Raw genomic sequence first — 11178 nt, 5'->3', positions numbered from 1 at the left:
TTGAAAGCTCCCTATTATAGAAAAGAATTACTCCATAATAGAGAGCAAAGTCATGGGCATGGATTATTTCATCAATAAGTTCAGAACTTATTTTGTCAATAAGTTCAAACATTATCTTTTGGGCAATTGTTTGATTTTCCATGTTAATCACCAATAGAATTGGTTTGTTTGGTGGAGCAAGCCTGATCTCACCAATAAGCTAGCAAGATGGATGCTATTATTGTAGGAGTTTGAGTTTACCATAGAACACATGCCTACAATTGAGCATGTAGTTACACATTTTTTGTCTCGAGTAGAGTATGAGAACCACCAAATGGTGTACCAGATTAATTTCTAGATGCTGAGATATTTGTTTTGGATGCTTCACCAATCACACGGTATGATAAAATGATGATGTTCTTGGCAAGTTGAGAATTTCTAGAGAGAATGACCAGGACATCACCGGAAGAGGCTGGCACTCCATAGTAGAACTTTTATAGTTGTAGCAGGCTAGGTGTACAAAATGGGGGTGTATCAGATCTTAAGCAATATGTTCAACATCATGAGAAAGTTGCAGTGATTACACAAGCACATCAAGGTGTTAGTGGAGGACACTTTTTTAGAGAAATTACAAATCGAAAGATATTTCAGGTAGGATTATGGTGGCCTCACAGTGTTTAAAGATGCCTAGAAGTTTGCCAAAGCCTGTGACTTCCAGGTTAGCTCAAGATGAGGTGGATTAGACCTTACTGGATATCCACAAAATTTGGTACAGGCACATTTGAGCTAACATCGCTAGATGGTGTGAAACTATCAAAGCCAGTTAATGGGTTTAGATTAAAATCCTATTTTGGTAAATTACTAAAACCAAAACCTATGTATACCATTTTTGTAAAACATTTACATGACACATGTTTGAATCCATGTAGTGTGTATGCATTTAGAAATGTGCAAAGTTGTTGGGTCATTAGTATTGTATCATGGGGCGTCATGTACTATATTTCTCTAACCTCATTTTTTTGTGTTCCTTGAATCTATGATTCATGAATTGGTTACCTAGATTTTTTGTCTGTGTTAGGGACAAAGACACTTACATAAACACATTTTTCATTCTCTCGCAAGTGTTTCCACAAAGTTAATTGCCTTATCACTCTCCATTTTTCCCCTCAGATAGTTATCACAACTCGCAAGCTCTCTCTGCAATGGTGGCATTTGAGAAGTTAGCAACAGTTCTAGATGATGTCAACACTAGCTTCAATCGCACCTAGTTGGAGAAGGTAGGACTGCTTCCATGGAACTCTCAAACCATTACATCATTTGATAGATAAAAAATATGCTCTATAGAATGCCCTAAAGTTGTCCAATGCTAAGCTGACAAAATCCACAATTGAATTGGCAAAAAATGTCTGTGATCTGGAAAAAGATGGCATGCTAAATTGGAAGCTGAATAGGCAACCTTGTAGACATTAGAAGCGCTTAAAGAGGATGTAACATTGTCCAATATGGGTAAAGCCAGAATGCAAAAAGAAATTCTAGATTTCTAGCGAAAAAATACGTTCAAAACTGAAATGTCAAAATTTGATGACCTAGCATTTGGTTGCCATGAATCTATATGAGGCTTGATCTAAAGCTGATCGAGTAAAGAATCTAGATATTGCAAAAAAATACATTCAGAACTCAAATGTCAAAATTTGATGACCCAACATCTGGTTGCCATGAATCCATAATATTGTTAAAATTACAGCAATGTGATGAGCTATGGTGGATCAAATGCTAGAATCAACATCATTAACAAAGTGATTAGTAAATAATTAAGATGTGACTAGTGAGTAATTAACAAATAGCTTAATGTAGGCATGGATAATCAAAAACCAGTAAATTCTCATTAGGCCAATGCCTCAATTTATAGAGTTTACATCCAAGCATTAAATCCCACTGATTTCTCCTTGATTCACTCCACCTCTTTTGCTTGATTCTCTCCACCTCTTCACTTTTCCCAGAATATCTCCACACTTCCTAAATCTTCTCATGCTACCCTTTATTCTCTCTGAGTAGATTCTTCTCATGCTACCCTTTATTCTCTCCCAGTAGATTCTTCTCACCTTTTCACACGTTCTTTCACATTTACACATTCTCTTTTACAGTCTCTTGCCAAGGGCTTGTTCCCGCAATGATACCATGTTAGTGAGTAATTAACAAATAGCTTAATGTAGGCATGGATAATGAAAAACCAACAAATTCTCATTAGGCCAATGCCTCAATTTATAGAGTTTACATCCAAGCATCAAATCCCACTGATTTCTCCTTGATTCACTCCACCTCTTTTGCTTGATTCTCTCCACCTCTTCACTTTTCCCAGAATATCTCCCAGAATATCTCCACACTTCCTAAATCTTCTCATGCTACCCTTTATTCTCTCCCAATAGATTCTTCTCACCTTTTCACAGGTTCTTTCACATTTACACATTCTCTTTTACAGCCTCTTGCCAAGGGCTTGTTCCCGCACACACCCTATTCATTTGTATATTTCAACAAATATGAGGCTGCATCTAAAGCTGATCGAGCAAAGACTCTTGATCTTGCAAAGCTGGATAGATACTACGGATGCAGTTGAAGATCTAGAGATCGAGTAAAGACTCTAGATCTTACAAAGCTGGATAGATACTAAGGATGCAGTTGAAGATCTGGAGATCAAGTAAAAGACTCTAGATCTTGCAAAGCCAGATAGATACTAAGAATGCTACTGAAGATCTAGAGGTCTATGAGCTCACAGCCAGTGATGTAGATACTTATGAATCTAGAATTAAGCAGTTCATAGAAGATCTATATAATGGCTATATAGAACAATTTAAGTTTCTAATTGATCGTGAATGCCGACCCTAATGCCTTGTACCATAAAGCCAGATGATACATCTAGAGCAGGTGGATCTGAAGGGTGAGGCCACATTCTAGTAACAATTGAGGGAGGCTCCACAGATGTAGCAGAAAATACTTCAAGAGCCCAATCTAACTCATGCTAGAAATCAACATGATAAGAGCAAACAAGTACTTCTTGAGCAAGATGATAAGGGCAAATAAGTAGGATGAATATCTTAGTTGTGTTCAAAGAGAATGTATTATTTATAAAGAATAGGCTAAGGCTTATTAATCATAATGCAAAATAGCTCAAAAATGAAGTGACAGCTTTGAAGCGGATAAATCAAGAGCTGGAAAAAAGAAATGCAACACTAGAAGACCAGCAAGCTCAAGATATTCAGAAGATTAACCAACTTAAAAAGAAAGCTACTGGATCTAGAGAGTTAAAAGGAGCAATTAATAAGCTTGATGAATATGAAGAAGAGATTCACAATTTGAAAGCAAATCATGAATTGGAAAGAAAAGATAAGCTCTTGGAGACACAAGCTAAAGAACTTAAAAGTTCTATTAGTGTGCTTGAAAGAGAGATGGAAAGATCCACAAATTTTATTCAAAATGCTATGGAGATTCTAGGGCTAGTGATTTACCCATTCCACCAAACAGGCGTGATGTGAAAAGATCACATATTTTAGTAAAGAAATTCCACCTATTGCTAAACATCCGCCTTTTTGACACTCTAGATGATCTATATCCTTTTCAGGATATGGATTGACCTTGTAGATCTTGACCTCAAGTAGCTGGAAACATGTTCCACTTGGTTGGTAGTACTAATGTTGTTAGTACTCATGCATAAACACGAAGTTCGGTTTACTTTTGGTAAGAGCATGTCCATGTGAGTATGGGATTATACATGTGTATACATACAACATCACCATGATGGTCATGCATGCCATCATGTATGCCCATGATATGCCATGCATATTGTATGTGTGGGATGGGTGGTTTGTGAGTGGATGGACTATATGTGGGCTATATAGCCATGAGATGGGTTGTTTGTGCACTATATAGGTTATATGTACACGTGAGGACTTGTATAGGCACCAAATAGGCTATATGTGTGTGGGATGGGATGTATGGACATGGGATGGCTTCTTTGTGATCTAGATAGTAGATGGGTTGTATGTGCATGTGATGGGTTGTTTGTGATCCTAGATGGGTTGTATGGCCATGAGATGGGTTGTTTGTGATCTAGATGGGTTGTATGTATATGAGAGCATCAATTAGGCTATATGTGTGTGGGATGGGATGTATGGACGTGGGATGGGTTGTTTGTGATCTAGATGATAGATGGGCTGTATGTATTGTATATGCACGAGATGGGTTATTTGCGAGATGGATGGGTTATATGTATATGGGAGGGCCTGTATGGGCACCGAATAGATGTATATGTGCATGATGGTATGTATGGATGTGGGATGGGTTGTTTGTAATCTAGATGGGCTAATCTAGGGCTTTATGTGTGCGAGATGGGCTGAATGGCCATGACATGGGTTGTTTGTGAGTTAAAAGGGCTAAATGTGTGTGGGAGGGGCTATATGGGCGTACGAGATGGGTTGTATGTGTGTGGGATAGGCTCTATGAGTGCAAGATGGACTGTATAGGTTGCATGTGACCCGAGTATGAGTTGTACGTGTGCATGACGACAAGCTATATATGAGTTTGATGCTACATGGGTGCATGGGATGGGCTATATATGTGTGAGATGGCCATAGGACATGTTTGGATTGGTTGTATGTGTGCGGGAGGGGCTATATGGGCATCGGATAGGTTGCATATGAGCAATATAAGTTGTATGTGTGTAAGAGGGCTTCATGTGAGCGTGATGGACTACATGTGTGTATGGGATGGGCTATATATGTGTGAGATGGCCATAGGACATGTTTGGATTGGTTGTATGTGTGCGGGAGGGGCTATATGGGCATCGGATAGGTTGCATATGAACAATATAAGTTGTATGTGTGTAAGAGGGCTTCATGTGAGCGTGATGGACTACATGTGTGTATGGGATGGGCTATACATGTGCGAGACGGTTTGTATGCCAATGGGATGGATTGTTTTTGAGCTGGATGGGCTGGCTTGTGATCTAGATGATAGATGATAGGATGGATTGTTTATGATTCTAGATGGGCTGTATGTTTACAAGATGGGTTGTTTGTGAGATGGATGGGTTTTATGTAGGCCTATATGGGTACCAAATAAGCTGTGTATGTGCGTGATGGAATGTATAGATGTGGGATGGGTTGTTTGTAAACTAGATGGGTAATCTAGATGGGCTGTATGTGTGCAGGGATGGGCTGAATGGCCATGACATAGGTTGTTTGTGAGCTAAAAGGGCTAAATGTGTGTGGGAGGGGCTATATGGGCACGAGATGGGTTGTATGTGTGTGGAATAGGTTGTATGTGTTTGGAATAGGTTGTATGTGTGCGAGATGGACTCTATAGGAACTATATAGGTTGCATGTGACGAGTATGAGTTGTACGTGTGCACAACGGGTTGCATGTGAGTGTGATATTGCATGTGTGCATGGGATGGGCTATATATATGTGGTGAGATGGCCACATGACATGTTTGGATTGGTTGTATGTGTGAGGGAGGGGCTATATGGGCATCATATAGATTGCATATGAGCGGTATAAGTTATATGTGTGCAAGATAGGCTGCATGTGAGCATGATGGACTACATGTGTGCATGGAATGGGCTGTATATACACGAAACGGGAAAATGGTCCAATGTCGGTTCTATTTTTATCACAACCATCGGGTAAATGTCCTTTATTATGTTATGAAATTCTGGGTTATTGATGCTAAGAATATCATCCATATAGCGAAAAGAGTGTAATAACCTTTCTAGTGTTGCTTTGTGTTTAATGTCTACATGTGTAGCGAAGAAGTTATACTCAAAAAATTCAAAGTGAAGATTACACATTACAGGAGAGCAAGAGAATCCCATAGGTGTGGCCTTCATTTCTCTGAAGCAACAAGTTCCAAGCTAGATAATATTGTTATTAAATAGTCATTGTAAAGTCTTTTTAAGACCAAAGTAATCAAGAGTCAGGGGAAAGCTACGGGTAGATTTTTCCATCCATGTAGGATCTGTCTTCTGAATTGATATTTTATTAAAGCCATATCGTGATCTTTCTTAAAAAGCATATTACAAATTTTCTCTAAGATATTAATCAAGTCATATTGGCCCACCAAGGGGATATTCTCATAACATTGAGTAATATTAGTACTATATATGTTAGTAATTCGATTCGATAAATTCAAAAGTACCTCTGTGCATTTTTCATGACCCAAAAAGGGTTAGTGTTTATGCCGAGGAATTCTCTAGTCTGCCTTTGTTTATCAGCACAAATTTCATGAAAGTCATCAAGGACCAAATTGAGGGATTTAGTTATTAGGTTTGTTATAATCAGTGAATAAACTTGAGGAGGCATTTGAGATCCATCTAAATTTATCTTTGTGGATTTAAAGATAGGAAAGAGAATAGGTAATCTTGTATTAGGTATTGGGATTCTCATCCCTTGTAGCCCTTCAACAAGATGTTGTGCAACATCAAATGGTGTGCCCGATAGTTGGTAAAACTCTTCACCTTTTAGTCTAGCCAAAACTGCCCTATATGCCTGCTGTTTGCATATAAGTGACACCTTGTTGGGTGCTTTCTCTAGCCCAACAATCATAAATTTATCCATAATCTTGGATAATTCTATCAGGATGTCATGTGTCATCCAATTGGATTCCTTATCCAGCCAATTGCATGGAATGCCCTTTAACCTTTCCATAAATATAGATGGAAGTGTTTGGGTTGTGTCTTTAATGGAAGTGTTTGGGCTATGTCTTGATGGACATTATACTCCAATTGGAGTCTTTCAACAATGTCAGCCAAGCATTCAATTAGTACTCCAATGGCCAAATTTGGGTTAAGTGGTTCAAGAGGAATATGGTTTTAACCTTTATTCAATAATCTCCTAGTTTTGGTATTTGTGATTATCTCAAGGTTAGGTGTGCATACATGCAGACCAAGTTCATCAAAGTCCTTACAAAATTCAGTGAATTTTGTGCAAAAGCATTGTGGCATCTTAGCATCCTGTAAGAAATCATTCTTAGTGAGGAATTTCTTGAGTGAGTTAGTATATTTCCAACCAAAGCATTAATCTTTAATCATATCACAACCATGGAAAACTGAATCAAAAGCAGCCATTAACACATCCTTGGGATGAATAAAATCAAAAAGTCTATTGATAAAGAGGCAACGAACAAAAGAATCATGTGATGGTTCATTAGCAATACATAAGGTTCTTTTCCCTGTCAATCCAGTTATCACCTAAAACCATGGTTATAGACTAGAATTCTTGAAGGTTTTTGACAGGTAGACCTCTACCTCTCCCTCTTCCCGTAAAGGACTTAAATTTACCCTTGTTTGTAACTATTATTAGAGGAAGTAGACGGGGTGAGAAAAGAGGTAAAAGAGTTAGGAGTTCCAGGAGGTAGAGAGGGCCTTTTCATAGGAGGTGACTCATCCTCAATACAGGGGTTAAGGAGGCCAGAGATGATTTTTATACCTCTGAAACTACAATAAGTGGTGAGCGTAGTTCATGGTTCATCACTCATTAGTTCTTTTAAGATGTCTAGCATAATATCCCTAAAATATATGAACGATACCTGTGCTAATACCAAGTTCCTAGCTTGTCCCCCCCCCTAGCCAAGAGCATAGTAAGGAGATAAGTGAAATAATCGGTTTGTCAGGAAACAAACTTTCTAGAAGATTAAGGACAAACCAAATAGCATGGTTAAACCAGATAAAGCTAGATTCGCAAGGCACCTTTGGATCTAAAAATTTGCAAGCACATTTGAGATAGGGGATGTAGATGTTCTAGATGCTCTCAGAGTAGTAATCAGCAGTTACATTGGTGAAGGCCATAGATCCCTTTGTATGTCCGTAGATGCCCACATGTGATGAGCATTTAGCAGGATCAAGAAAAGACATAGAGAAGGGAGCCTTAAGTAGCTCTCCTCTGTTTAGATATTGGACCCCTTTCAAGGCATTCATCCTCCATTCTTCTAAAGTTAAGGCTGAGAGATTAGCCAGAAAAATCCAAGTTTCTACTTGTATGGGGGCCAGGAAGCTCTTGTTGAAAAGAGTCCATAGCCGATGGTTGACACTTGTAGACTTGACCCCTACCTATCTAAGAGGGAGAAAAGGATAAACCCTGGAAACTTTGGAGGCCATCTCCAAGAGGCCAGAAGATTAGCCAAAAAAATCCAAGTTTCTACCCGTATGGGGGCCAGGAAGCTCTTATTGATAAGAGTCCATAGCCGTTGCTGGTTGACGCTTTTGCAAACTCGACCTCTACCTATCTAAGAGGGAGAAAAGGATAAACCCTAGAAACTTTGGGGACCATCTCCAAGAGACAAGATTCATTTAGGGTGCACATATCCATCTAAAAGTTTTGAACCGCTTCCAGGGTAGCTGGATTCCTATTAAAAATACTATCGGTTCTAGGGATGACCGGTGTAGAGGGAGTGAACATGAATGTCAGGTTGAGACCATAGAGCTTCTTTAGAAAATTGGATAGATTAGCGCCATTTGATGCAAAGGAGGTGAGATCTGAGTGATGTGATTTGGTAATCACCAGAATCTGGGTAAGTAAATCGAAAATGATTTAATTTCCATCTTCTTTATTTTTGTCTATAGTAGCCAATAGCTTAAACCAATCATTAAATGATAGGATTTGAAGGAGAGAACCTAACGAGAAGGTTCTAGGTTGGTCAAAGAGAGAATCTTCTTGCAAGTTTCTTCATCTTTAAAACAGGCTAGAACATGTTGACATGCCCTTGATAGGAGGTGTTCGTTTGGGATTTCAACCCATGAATTAGAGGTAAAATTTACAATTAACATAGTCAAGAGTCAGGTATGAGAAAGGTAACAAGGTAGTTATGACTTCCTTCAACTTAGCGCATAAGGGATCTGAGTCATAACCCTGGCTAGAGGGTAGTACTCCAAACCTTTTTACCTCTTAGCACCAAGTGCATAAAGACAGCGAGGAGTAGTTGCCAACTGGCACAAAAGGGATCAAGGCTGGTAGGCCAGGTATGCCCTAAGGCCAACCCTATGTATAGGTGTGTGTTGCTAGTTTTAAAACATATACAATATCCACAGATGAATAGATAAAACTATTCATAAAGCCATACCATTTTGATTTAGAGAAATGTTATACATGAAACAAGTTCAACTATGAGTCATGTACATTTTAGGGTCAACGATGACAAGTTGCATCTGGAAATAAAGTTAAAATAGCAAGGGAAGCTTGTTTGAGGTTAAGTGCAAGAGAAGAGAGGGTATGTCCGATTACCTCCATCCATACAAATAGACAAAACATTTTGTTAGCTTGAATCTGTATTACAAGTATCAATGGACCTATGCACATATTATAGATGTCACCCTACCCTTACAGTTAAACAAATAACCTATCCAAGCATGATTATGTAAGTCTAGGTAACTGTGACCTCTAGTAGATCAAGTTGTTATGTAATTACCCAAAAGAATAGACATTTATCAAGATCTTTATGAATATTTTATAAATATTTTATGAGTCGTCATGTTTAATAGCTGACATCATATGAGGGGGATCTGAATAAATTGAGATCCATTAGTAAAGGAGGGGAGAGTAACCCCTCTCAGTCAGAGTAGACCAAGATATCCAACCATCCCTGCTACAATCAATTTTTGATGAGCTATTTATCAGGAGTAACACCCTGTAGAGTTCATAAAGATGTATGTGCTCTAAATATACAACAAGTCACAATACTGAACACATCAAATGGGCCCAGCCCAATCAGCAAGCTAAAACCCCTCATTATAGTGCCATGCACACATAACTGGTGGTATTTATGTAGAGGCAAAACCTACCAATGTAGATTAGAAGCCAAAATAGCCAAGTCTAAATTACTTTAGAGGTTATGCTCATAGTGCACACCAGCATCATAATGCTTTCAACATTAGTTATTTTAAGACCAACCATCATATGGAAACTCTGCTCATTTGTCAACATAATTTTTTAAGAATAGTATACAAAGCTGGAAACAAGTCCATAGAGATATTATTTAACCTCTTATCAGATTTTAAGCTAAGGTCAGTAGCCCAATATTCTACTGTAGTATTATAGTTTTATTAAAAAATTATGTAATCAGCTCCTAGCAGCATATTCAGTATTTCACCAAGTAGCCCAAGTAATCAATAGCATAACCACTACTTCAACCAATAGCCCAAGTAGCATCAGACCAAGTTCCTACAACTAGTCACCATGTTTGATTAATGTGTGTATAAAACTTATATTTTAAGTGTAAAGATCTAAGTCAGATCAATTAGCTGAACAAGATAGCACTCATGCAGTTATCATAGCTGAACGTTAGCTAAAGTGAGGTAAGAGATTGTAGTGTTCAATCTTTGTTGGATGTGAAGTGTTTGAAGGTCTCTGATTGAAGGTCTCTGAGTGTCAAAGAACATAGGGGTAAGGAGATCTAAAATAGCTGAATCAACTGGATCAGTTTAGTCAGACTTGATTCAAATAAGAGTCAGTAGAGGATAACTGACATATTAAGTAGGGTCCTAGAACTACAAATTCGAGGATTGAAGGTTGTTGCTTCTAGAGGAAAATCTAAGGGTCTGGAGGACAAGAATTTGATAGAGGTCAGTAGTAGCAATTGGCTGAATTAGATTATAGTCAAGTAGTGGTCAGCTGAGAGTTAGCTGGGGTCAGTTTAGGTCAAGCGGTTATTAGAGAAGGTCAGTTTAGGTCAAGTGATTATCAGAGAAGGTTAGCTGAGAAGATAGGGTTGAAGATCAGAGTTGTTCAGAATCATATCTGACTTGAGAAGACATTTTAGAGGATCAACTGATTCAATTTGAGGAGGGTAAGGTGTTGGAGTGTATTAGCAGAGATTCAGGGGATAGCTGAAGGTCAAGTAAAGTGAGATAAGAGACTGTAGTGTTCAATCTTTGTAGGATCCAAAGTATTTGAAGGTCTGTGAGTGTTAAAGGACACAAAGGTGACAAGATTTGAATAAGTTAAATCAGTTTATTCAAACTTGAGTCAAATAAGAGTCAATAGATGACAAAACTGACATATTCAATAGGGTTGTGGAGCTAGATATTTTGGGATTGAAGACTGTTGGTTCTCGAGGAAAATCTAAGGATATGGAGGACAGGAAACTGAGAGAGGTCAGTAGCAGTTAGCTGAATCAGATCTCAATAAGGTAGTGGTAAGTTGAGAGTCAGCTGG

Source organism: Cibotium barometz, chromosome 28 (genome assembly GCF_041138505.1).
Source record: "Cibotium barometz isolate CiBa-2024 chromosome 28, ASM4113850v1, whole genome shotgun sequence".
NCBI classification, from domain to species: domain Eukaryota; kingdom Viridiplantae; phylum Streptophyta; class Polypodiopsida; order Cyatheales; family Cibotiaceae; genus Cibotium; species Cibotium barometz.
Note: the sequence above shows the minus strand (reverse complement) of the source record.